The following is a 12,094-nucleotide window of genomic DNA, read 5'->3' on the forward strand; positions in this document are numbered from 1 at the left end:
AAAGGGGTAATGTCCAGTAAGGGTTATGGTTTTATAAAGGGTAATGGCTTCATAAAGGTTATGGTTTTATAAAGGGTAATGTCCAGTAAGGGTTATGGTTTTATAAAGGGTTATGGTTTTATAAAGGGTTAATGTCCAGTAAGGGTTATGGTTTTATAAAGGGTTATGGTTTTATAAAGGGTAATGTCCAGTAAGGGTTATGGTTTTATAAAGGGTAATGTCCATAAATGGTTATGGTTTCATAAAGGGTAATGTCCAGTATGGGTTATGGTTTTATAAAGGGTTATGGCTTCATAAATGGTTATGGTTTTATAAAGGGTCATGGCTTTATAAAGGGTTAATGTCCAGTAAGGGTTATGGTTTTATAAAGGGGTAATGTCCAGTATGGGTTATGGTTTTATAAAGGGTTATGGTTTAATAAAGGGGTAATGGCTTCATAAATGGTTATGGTTTTATAAAGGGGTAATGGCTTCATAAATGGTTATGGTTTTATAAAGGGTAATGTCCAGTAAGGGTTATGGTTTTATAAAGGGTTAATGTCCAGTATGGGTTATGGTTTTATAAAGGGGTAATGTCCAGTAAATGGATATGGTTTTATAAAGGGTAATGGCTTAATAAATGGTTATGGTTTTATAAAGGGTAATGTCCAGTATGGGTTATGGTTTTATAAAGGGTTAATTTCCAGTATGGGTTATGGTTTTATAAAGGGGTAATGTCCAGTATGGGTTATGGTTTTATAAAGGGGTAATGTCCAGTAAATGGATATGGTTTTATAAAGGGTCATGTTCATATGGGTTATGGTTTTATAAAGGGTAATATCCAGTATGGGGTATGGTTTTATAAAGGGTAATGTACAGTATGGGTTATGGTTTTATAAAGGGTAATGCCCAGTATGGGTTATAGTTTTATAAAGGGTTATGGTTTTATAAAGGGTCATGTCCAGTATGGGTTATGGTTTTATAAAGGGTCATGTCCAGTATGTGTTATGGTTTTATAAAGGGTAATGTCCAGTATGGGTTATGGTTTTATAAAGGGGTAATGTCCAGTATGGGTTATGGTTTTAAAGGGGGTAAAGTAAAGGGTTATGGTTTTATAAAAAGTAATGTCCAGTATGGGTTATGGTTTTATAAAGGGTTATGGTTTTATAAAGGGTAATGTCCAGTATGGGTTATTGTTTTATAAACGGGTAATGTCCATTATGGGTTATGGTTTTATAAAGGGGTAATGTCCAGTATGGGTTATGGTTTTATAAAGGTGTAATGTCCATTATGGGTTATGGTTTTATAAAGGGTAAAGTCTAGTATGGGGTATGGTTTTATAAAGGGTAATGTCCAGTATGGGTTATGGTTTTATAAAGGGTAATTTCCAGTATGGGTTATGGTTCTATAAAGGGTTATGGTTTTATAAAGGGTAATGTCCAATATGGGTTATGGTTTTATAAAGGGTAAAGTCCAGTATGGGTTATGGTTTTATAAAGGGTTCTGGTTTTATAAAGGGTAATGTCCAGTATGGGTTATGGTTTTATAAAGGGTTATGGTTTTATAAAGGGTAATGTCCAGTATGGGTTATGGTTTTATAAAGGGGTAATGTCCAGTATGGGTTATGGTTTTATAAAGGGGTAATGTCCAGTATGGGTTATGGTTTTATAAAGGGGTAATGTCCAGTATGGGTTATGGTTTTATAAAGGGTTATGGTTTTATAAAGGGGTAATGTCCAGTATGGGTTATGGTTTTATAAAGGGTAATGTCCACTATGGGTTATGGTTTTATAAAGGGTAATGTCCAGTATGGGTTATGGTTTTATAAAGGGGTAATGTCCAGTATGGGTTGTGGTTTTATAAAGGGTTATGGTTTTATAAAGGGTAATGTCCAGTATGGGTTATGGTTTTATAAAGGGGTAATGTCCATTATGGGTTATGGTTTTATAAAGGGTAAAGTCCAGTATGGGGTATGGTTTTATAAAGGGTAATTTCCAGTATGGGTTATGGTTTTATAAAGGGTAATATCCAGTATGGGTTATGGTTTTATAAAGGGTAATATCCAGTATGGGTTATGGTTCTATAAAGGGTAATATCCAGTATGGGTTATGGTTCTATAAAGGGTTATGGTTTTATAAAGGGTAATGTCCAATATGGGTTATGGTTTTATAAAGGGGTAATGTCCAGTATGGGTTATGGTTTTATAAAGGGTTATGGTTTTATAAAGGGGTAATGTCCAGTATGGGTTATGGTTTTATAAAGGGTAATGTCCAGTATGGGTTATGGTTTTATAAAGGGTAATGTCCAGTATGGGTTATGGTTTTATAAAGGGTAATGTCCAGTATGGGTTATGGTTTTATAAAGGGGTAATGTCCAGTATGGGTTATGGGTTTATAAAGGGGTAATGTCCAGTATGGGGTTATGGGTTGTGTTGAAGGTTAGACCAGTTACCTTCAGCTTGTCGTGTGGGTGTATGGGGTTATGGGTTGTGTTGAACGTTAGACCAGTTACCTTCAGCTTGTCGTGTGGGGGTTATGGTTGTGTTGAAAGTTAGATGAAGGTTAGACCAGTTACCTTCAGCTTGTCGTGTGAGGTGTAAGGGGCCTCAGGGGCGTAGATCCTGAAGATGTCAGCCAGGCAGCAGGCCACCAGGAGGCGCACGTCCTTGTTAGGGTTCCTCAAGAAGAACTCTGAGGCCAGATGGAGAGCCAGGTTCAGATACTGCTGCTTCTCCTCCTCGCTGTCCTGGTCCATGTCCATGTAGGTCTTCACCACCATCTACAGAGAGAGATGATTGGTTAAGGTCTGGTCCTTCACTACCATCTACAGAAAGATGATTGGTTAAGGTCTGGTCCTTCACTACCATCTACAGAAAGATGATTGGTTAAGGTCTGGTCCTTCACTACCATCTACAGAGAGATGATTGGTTAAGGTCTGGTCCATGTAGGTCTTCACTACCATCTAGAGAGAGAGGTGATTGGTTAAGGTCTGGTCCTCCACTACCATCTACAGAGAGAGATGATTGGTTAAGGTCTGGTCCTTCACTACCATCTACAGAGAGAGATGATTGGTTAAGGTCTGGTCCTTCACTACCATCTACAGAGAGAGATGATTGGTTAAGGTCTGGTCCTTCACTACCATCTACAGAAAGATGATTGGTTAAGGTCTGGTCTTTCACTACCATCTAAGAGAGATGATTGGTTAAGGTCTGGTCCTTCACTACCATCTACAGAGAGAGATGATTGGTTAAGGTCTGGTCCTTCACTACCATCTACAGAGAGATGATTGGTTAAGGTCTGGTCCTTCACTACCATCTAGAGAGAGATGATTGGTTAAGGTCTGGTCGGGTTCACTACCATCTACAGAGAGAGATGATTGGTTAAGGTCTGGTCCTTCACTACCATCTACAGAGAGAGAGATGATTGGTTAAGGTCTGGTCCATGTCGGTCTTCACTACCATCTACAGAGAGAGATGATTGGTTAAGGTCTGGTCCTTCACTACCATCTAGAGAGAGAGATGATTGGTTAAGGTCTGGTCCATGTCGGTTTTCTACAGGTCTGGTCCTTTACCATCTCTAGAGAGATGATGGGTCTTCCATGGTCTTCACTAAACCATCTACAGTCCAGATGATTGGTTAAGGTCTGGTCCTTCACTACCAAGAGAGATGATTCAGGTCTGGTCCATGTCGGTCTTCACTACCATCTAGAGAGAGATGATTGGTTAAGGTCTGGTCCATGTCGGTCTTCACTACCATCTACAGAGAGAGATGATTGGTTAAGGTCTGGTCCTTCACTACCATCTAGAGAGAGATGATTGGTTAAGGTCTGGTCCTTCACTACCATCTAAAGAGAGAGATGATTGGTTAAGGTCTGGTCCTTCACTACCATCTAGAGAGAGAGATGATTGGTTAAGGTCTGTTCCTTCACTACCATCTACAGAGAGAGAGATGATTGGTTAAGGTCTGTTCCTTCACTACCATCTACAGAGAGAGATGATTGGTTAAGGTCTGGTCCTTCACTACCATCTACAGAGAGAGATGATTGGTTAAGGTCTGGTCTTTCACTACCATCTACAGAGAGAGATGATTGGTTAAGGTCTGGTCTTTCACTTCCATCTACAGAGAGAGATGATTGGTTAAGGTCTGGTCCTTCACTACCATCTACAGAGAGATGATTGGTTAAGGTCTGGTACTTCACTACCATCTACAGAGAGAGATGATTGGTTACGGTCTGGTCCTTCACTACCATCTACAGAGAGAGAGGTGATTGGTTAAGGTCTGGTCCTTCACTACCATCTACAGAGAGAGATGATTGGTTAAGGTCTGGTCTTTCACTACCATCTAGAGAGAGATGATTGGTTAAGGTCTGGTCCTTCACTACCATCTAGAGATAGAGATGATTGGTTAAGGTCTGGTCCATGTCGGTCTTCACTACCATCTACAGAGAGAGATGATTGGTTAAGGTCTGGTCCTTCACTACCATCTAGAGATAGAGATGATTGGTTAAGGTCTGGTCCTTCACTACCATCTAGAGATAGAGATGATTGGTTAAGGTCTGGTCCTTCACTACCATCTACAGAGAGAGATGATTGGTTAAGGTCTGGTCCATGTCGGTCTTCACTACCATCTAGAGAGAGATGATTGGTTAAGGTCTGGTCCATGTCGGTCTTCACTACCATCTACAGAGAGATGATTGGTTAAGGTCTGGTCTTTCACTACCATCTACAGAGAGAGATGATTGGTTAAGGTCTGGTCCTTCACTACCATCTACAGATAGAGATGATTGGTTAAGGTCTGGTCCATGTCGGTTTTCACTACCATCTAGAGAGAGATGATTGGTTAAGGTCTGGTCCTTCACTACCATCTAGAGAGAGAGATGATTGGTTAAGGTCTGGTCCATGTCGGTCTTCACCACCATCTACAGAGAGAGATGATTGGTTAAGGTCTGGTCTTTCACTACCATCTACAGAGAGAGATGATTGGTTAAGGTCTGGTCCATGTCGGTTTTCACTACCATCTAGAGAGAGATGATTGGTTAAGGTCTGGTCCTTCACTACCATCTAGAGAGAGAGATGATTGGTTAAGGTCTGGTCCTTCACTACCATCTACAGAGAGAGATGATTGGTTAAGGTCTGGTCCATATAGGTCAACTGGAATAAAACCAGCTCCCATTACTAATGTACAAGTGGAACAAAACCAGCTCCCATTACTGATGTACCAGTGGAATAAAACCAGCTCCCATTACTAATGTACAAGTGGAATAAAACCAGCTCCCATTACTAATGTACAAGTGGAATAAAACCAGCTCCCATTACTAATGTACAAGTGGAATAAAACCAGCTCCCAGTACTAATGTACAACTGGAATAAAACCAGCTCCCAGTACTAATGTACAACTGGAATAAAACCAGCTCCCAGTACTAATGTACAACTGGAATAAAAATCAGCTCCCATTACTAATGTACAACTGGAATAAAACCAGCTCCCAGTACTAATGTACAACTGGAATAAAACCAGCTCCCAGTACTAATGTATGATTAGAATAGAACTAGATGAAACATAACATCAATCACTTTACGAGTTGTAAACTCTCATTCTCTCTCCCGGTCAACAGAGACTCAACTCCACTCAAAGAACGCCCCTAGCACTAGCACCCAGCAGAACGCCCCCTAGCACTAGGACCCAGCAGAACGCCCCTAGCACTAGGACCCAGCAGAACGCCCCTAGCACTAGGACCCAGCAGAACGCCCCTAGCACTAGGACCCAGCAGAACACCCCTAGCACTAGGACCCAGCAGAACGCCCCCTAGCACTAGGACCCAGCAGAACGCCCCTAGCACTAGGACCCAGCAGAACGCCCCTAGCACTAGGACCCAGCAGAACGCCCCTAGCACTAGGACCCAGCAGAACGCCCCTAGCACTAGGACCCAGCAGAACGCCCCTAGCACTAGGACCCAGCAGAACGCCCCTAGCACTAGGACCCAGCAGAACGCCCTAGCACTAGGACCCAGCAGAACGCCCCTAGCACTAGGACCCAGCAGAACGCCCCTAGCACTAGGACCCAGCAGAACGCCCCTAGCACTAGGACCCAGCAGAACGCCCCTAGCACTAGGACCCAGCAGAACGCCCCTAGCACTAGGACCCAGCAGAACGCCCCTAGCACTAGGACCCTGCAGACACCACTTCTACCTCCGTGTTTCTCCAAGGCACAGAGCAGCAGTAACCAAGCTGCAGACAGGAGTGGAGGGGGGGATGGGTGCTGAAACACAGACAGGAGAATGAGCCTAGCCTCTGCCTCTGTCTCTCTGTCTCTCCTGCCTCTAGAACCCCCTCTCTGCCTCTCTCTGCCCTCTCTCTGTCGCTCTCTGGCTCAATCGCCCCGAACAATCAGGACTCCCGAACGGCCTCCGGAGGCTGTGAAATCCTGTGTTACACATGATAACAGGTCCTATGTAGCAGCCGGGCTACCACAGGGCTACCACAGTACCACAGGGCTACCACAGGGCTACCACAGGGCTACCACAGGGCTACCACAGTACCACAGGGCTACCACAGTACCACAGGGCTACCACAGTTTAACAGGGCTACCACAGTACCACAGGGCTACCACAGTACCACAGGGCTACCACAGGGCTACCACAGGGCTACCACAGTACCACAGGGCTACCACAGTACCACAGGGCTACCACAGGGCTACCACAGGACCACAGTTTAACGGGGCTACCACAGTTTAACAGGGCTACCACAGTACCACAGGGCTACCACAGGGCTACCACAGGGCTACCACAGTTTAACGGGGCTACCACAGTACCACAGGGCTACCACAGTACCACAGGGCTACCACAGTACCACAGGGCTACCACAGGGCTACCACAGTACCACAGGGCTACCACAGTACCACAGGGCTACCACAGTACCACAGGGCTACCACAGTTTAACAGGGCTACCACAGTACCACAGGGCTACCACAGGGCTACCACAGTTTAACAGGGCTACCACAGTACCACAGGGCTAGCACAGTACCACAGGGCTACCACAGTACCACAGGGCTAGCACAGTACCACAGGGCTACCACAGTTTAACAGGGCTACCACAGGGCTACCACAGTACCACAGGGCTACCACAGTACCACAGGGCTACCACAGTTTAACAGGGCTACCACAGTACCACAGGGCTACCACAGTACCACAGGGCTACCACAGTTTAACAGGGCTACCACAGTACCACAGGGCTACCACAGTTTAACAAGGCTACCACAGTACCACAGGGCTACCACAGTTTAACAGGGCTACCACAGTTTAACAGGGCTACCACAGTTTAACAGGGCTACCACAGGGCTACCACAGTACCACAGGGCTACCACAGTACCACAGGGCTACCACAGTACCACAGGGCTACCACAGTTTAACAGGGCTACCACAGTACCACAGGGCTACCACTGTACCACAGGGCTACCACAGTTTAACAGGGCTACCACAGTTTAACAGGGCTACCACAGTACCACAGGGCTACCACAGTACCACAGGGCTACCACAGTACCACAGGGCTACCACAGTACCACAGGGCTACCACAGTACCACAGGGCTACCACAGTTTAACAGGGCTACCACAGTACCACAGGGCTACCACAGTTTAACAGGGCTACCACAGTTTAACAGGGCTACCACAGTTTAACAGGGCTACCACAGGGCTACCACAGTACCACAGGGCTACCACAGTTTAACAGGGCTACCACAGTTGAACAGCTCTATTTCATAACAGAGAAACACAAGGCGTCCCTTCTCCAATGGTAATATGAAGTACCTGCATTCTTTTAACAATATAAAGCAAATGGTGGAAAAGTACTTCAATATAAATTAAAATACTTTAAAGTACTACTTAAGTAGTTTTTTGGGGGGGTTATCTGTACTTTAAGACTTAAATTTGACAACTTTTACTTCATTACATTTCTAAAGAAAATCATTTTACTTCCTACATTTTCTCTGATAACCTAAAGTACTTGTTACATTTTGAATGCTTAGCAGGACTGTGAAATTCACCTGGTCATCCCTACTGCCTCTGATCTGGAGGACTCACTAAACAGAGAACATCCCTGGTCATCCCTACTGCCTCTGACCTGGAGGACTCACTAAACAGAGAACATCCCTGGTCATCCCTACTGCCTCTGATCTGGAGGACTCACTAAACAGAGAACATCCCTGGTCATCCCTACTGCCTCTGATCTGGAGGACTCACTAAACAGAGAACATCCCTGGTCATCCCTACTGCCTCTGATCTGGAGGACTCACTAAACAGAGAACATCCCTGGTCATCCCTACTGCCTCTGATCTGGAGGACTCACTAAACAGAGAACATCCCTGGTCATCCCTACTGCCTCTGATCTGGAGGACTCACTAAACAGAGAACATCCCTGGTCATCCCTACTGCCTCAGATCTGGTGGACTCACTTAAACAGAGAACATCCCTGGTCATCCCTACTGCCTCTGATCTGGAGGACTCACTAAACAGAGAACATCCCTGGTCATCCCTACTGCCTCTGATCTGGAGGGCTCACTAAACAGAGAACATCCCTGGTCATCCCTACTGCCTCTGATCTGGAGGACTCACTAAACAGAGAACATCCCTGGTCATCCCTACTGCCTCTGATCTGGTGGACTCACTAAACAGAGAACATCCCTGGTCTTCCCTACTGCCTCTTGATCTGGAGGACTCACTAAACAGAGAACATCCCTGGTCATCCCTACTGCCTCTGATCTGGAGGACTCACTAAACAGAGAACATCCCTGGACATCCCTACTGCCTCTGATCTGGAGGACTCACTAAACAGAGAACATCCCTGGTCATCCCTACTGCCTCTGATCTGGAGGACTCACTAAACAGAGAACATCCCTGGACATCCCTACTGCCTCTGATCTGGAGGACTCACTAAACAGAGAACATCCCTGGTCATCCCTACTGCCTCTGATCTGGAGGACTCACTAAACAGAGAACATCCCTGGTCATCCCTACTGTCTCTGATCTGGAGGACTCACTAAACAGAGAACATCCCTGGTCATCCCTACTGCCTCTGATCTGGAGGACTCACTAAACAGAGAACATCCCTGGTCATCCCTACTGCCTCTGATCTGGAGGACTCACTAAACAGAGAACATCCCTGGTCATCCCTACTGCCTCTGATCTGGAGGACTCACTAAACAGAGAACATCCCTGGTCATCTCCACACAGCCAGACACTTCTACTCCCATCAACCTCCACACAGCTAGACACTTCCCTCCACACAGCCAGACACTTCCCTCCACACAGCCAGACACTCCCCTCCACACAGCCAGACACTCCCCTCCACACAGCCAGACACTCCCCTCCACACAGCCAGACACTTCCCTCCACACAGCCAGACACTCCCCTCCACACAGCCAGACACTCCCCTCCACACAGCCAGACACTTCCCTCCACACAGCCAGACACTTCTACTCCCATCAACCTCCACACAGCCAGACACTTCCCTCCACACAGCCAGACACTTCCCTCCACACAGCCAGACACTTCTACTCCCATCAACCTCCACACAGCTAGACACTTCCCTCCCATCCTCTCTCTGACTTTAGAATCAAGGCACTTTGTAGGAGGCCCAATCAGAAGCCATCACTAGGTCTTTGTAGGAGGCCCAATCAGAAGCCATCACTGGGTCTTTGTAGGAGGCCCAATCAGAAGCCATCACTGGGTCTAGGAGTCAGCTCATTGGACAAACAGACTGAAATGGCGATCCACATGACAAAGCTGACCGTGCATGTTGAGGTCTAGGCTGGTAGGAATATTGTCAGAACCCATACCCAGCGCTAACTAGCTAGCTGTGTTTTTATATAGTCAGAACCCATACCCAGCGCTAACTAGCTAGCTGTGTTTTTATATAGTCAGAACCCATACCCAGCGCTAACTAGCTAGCTGTGTTTTTATATAGTCAGAACCCATACCCAGCGCTAACTAGCTAGCTGTGTTTTTATATTGTCAGAACCCATACCCAGCGCTAACTAGCTGGCCAACTGGGTTAATATATAGTCAGAACCCATACCCAGCGCTAACTAGCTAGCTAGCTGTTTTTATATAGTCAGAACCCATACCCAGCGCTAACTAGCTAGCTAGCTGTTTTTTATATAGTCAGAACCCATACCCAGCGCTAACTAGCTAGCTAGCAGTGTTTTTATATAGTCAGAACCCATACCCAGCACTAACTCGCTGGCCAACTGGGTTAATATATAGTCAGAACCCATACCCAGCGCTAGCTAGCTGTGTTTTTATATAGTCAGAACCCATACCCTGCCGATATAGGGAATAGGGCTCTGGTCTAAAGTAGTGTACTATATAGGGAATAGGGCTCTGGTCTACAGTAGTACCACTATATAGGGAATAGGGCTCTGGTCTATAGTAGTACCACTATATAGGGAATAGGGCTCTGGTCTATAGTAGTACCACTATATAGGGAATAGGGCTCTGGTCTATAGTAGTGTACTATATAGGGAATAGGGCTCTGGTCTATAGTAGTACCACTATATAGGGAATAGGGTCTATAGTAGTGTACTATATAGGGAATAGGGTGCTATTTGACCTAGACCCAGGAAGAAGAGGCTGCAGCTGTGCGTGTGTGCAGTACCTGGTTCACAGTCCGGTTGCCATAGTGACAGGACGGGGCTTGAACATTGTAGATGACCTGGCATCGCTCGTCATGGACGGCTGTTCTCGTGCTCTATGTATCTATTCTTCTACAAAACAGGATATTATCTATTTTCATTTAACGAGGCATTTAAGAACAAATTCTTATTTAGAATGATGGCTTACCAAAAGTGCTCCTTGTGGAGATGGGGGCTGGGATTAAACATTAAAAATAAAATATAAATATAGGACAAAAAACATACATCACAGCAAGAGACACCACAACATTACATAAAGAGACCGAAGACGACAACAACATTACATAAAGAGACCGAAGACACCAACAACACAACATTACATAAAGAGACCGAAGACACCAACAACACAACATTACATAAAGAGACCGAAGACAACACAACATTACATAAAGAGACCGAAGACAACACAACATTACATAAAGAGACCGAAGACAACAACAACATTACATAAAGAGACCGAAGACAACACAACATTACATAAAGAGACCGAAGACAACAACAACATTACATAAAGAGACCGAAGACAACAACAACAACACAAAGAGACCGAAGGCGACAACAACAACATTACATAAAGAGACCGAAGGCGACAACAACAACACAAAGAGACCGAAGGCGACAACAACACAAAGAGACCGAAGGCGACAACAACACAAAGAGACCGAAGGCGACAACAACACAAAGAGACCGAAGGCGACAACAACACAAAGAGACCGAAGGCGACAACAACACAAAGAGACCGAAGACGACAACAACACAAAGAGACCGAAGACGACAACAACACAAAGAGACCGAAGACAACAACAACACTACATAAAGAGACCGAAGACAACAACAACACAAAGAGACCGAAGACAACAACAACACTACATAAAGAGACCGAAGACAACAACAACACAAAGAGACCGAAGACAACAACAACACTACATAAAGAGACCGAAGACGCCAACAACACAAAGAGACCGAAGACAACAACAACACTACATAAAGAGACCGAAGACAACAACACTACATAAAGAGACCGAAGACGACAACAACAGAGACCGAAGACGACAACAACACAGAGACCGAAGACGACAACAACACAAAGAGACCGAAGACAACAACAACAACACAAAGAGACCGAAGACAACAACAACAACACAAAGAGACCGAAGACAACAACAACAACACAAAGAGACCGAAGACAACAACAACAACACAAAGAGACCGAAGACAACAACAACAACACAAAGAGACCGAAGACAACAACAACAACACAAAGAGACCGAAGACAACAACAACAACACAAAGAGACCGAAGACAACAACAACACAAAGAGACCGAAGACAACACAAAATTACATAAAGAGACCGAAGACAACAACACAACATTACATAAAGAGACCGAAGACAACAACACAACATTACATAAAGAGACCGAAGACACCAACAAC

The 12,094-nt window shown here is 45.0% G+C and overlaps 1 pseudogene; it reads right to left on the reverse strand.

Moving 5' to 3' along the window:
• Positions 1-12,094, reverse strand: part of LOC135530957 (sister chromatid cohesion protein PDS5 homolog A-like) — a 48,694-nt pseudogene that overhangs the window by 32,487 nt on the left and 4,113 nt on the right.

Source organism: Oncorhynchus masou, unplaced genomic scaffold, assembly GCF_036934945.1.
Source record: "Oncorhynchus masou masou isolate Uvic2021 unplaced genomic scaffold, UVic_Omas_1.1 unplaced_scaffold_1469, whole genome shotgun sequence".
NCBI lineage: Eukaryota > Metazoa > Chordata > Actinopteri > Salmoniformes > Salmonidae > Oncorhynchus > Oncorhynchus masou.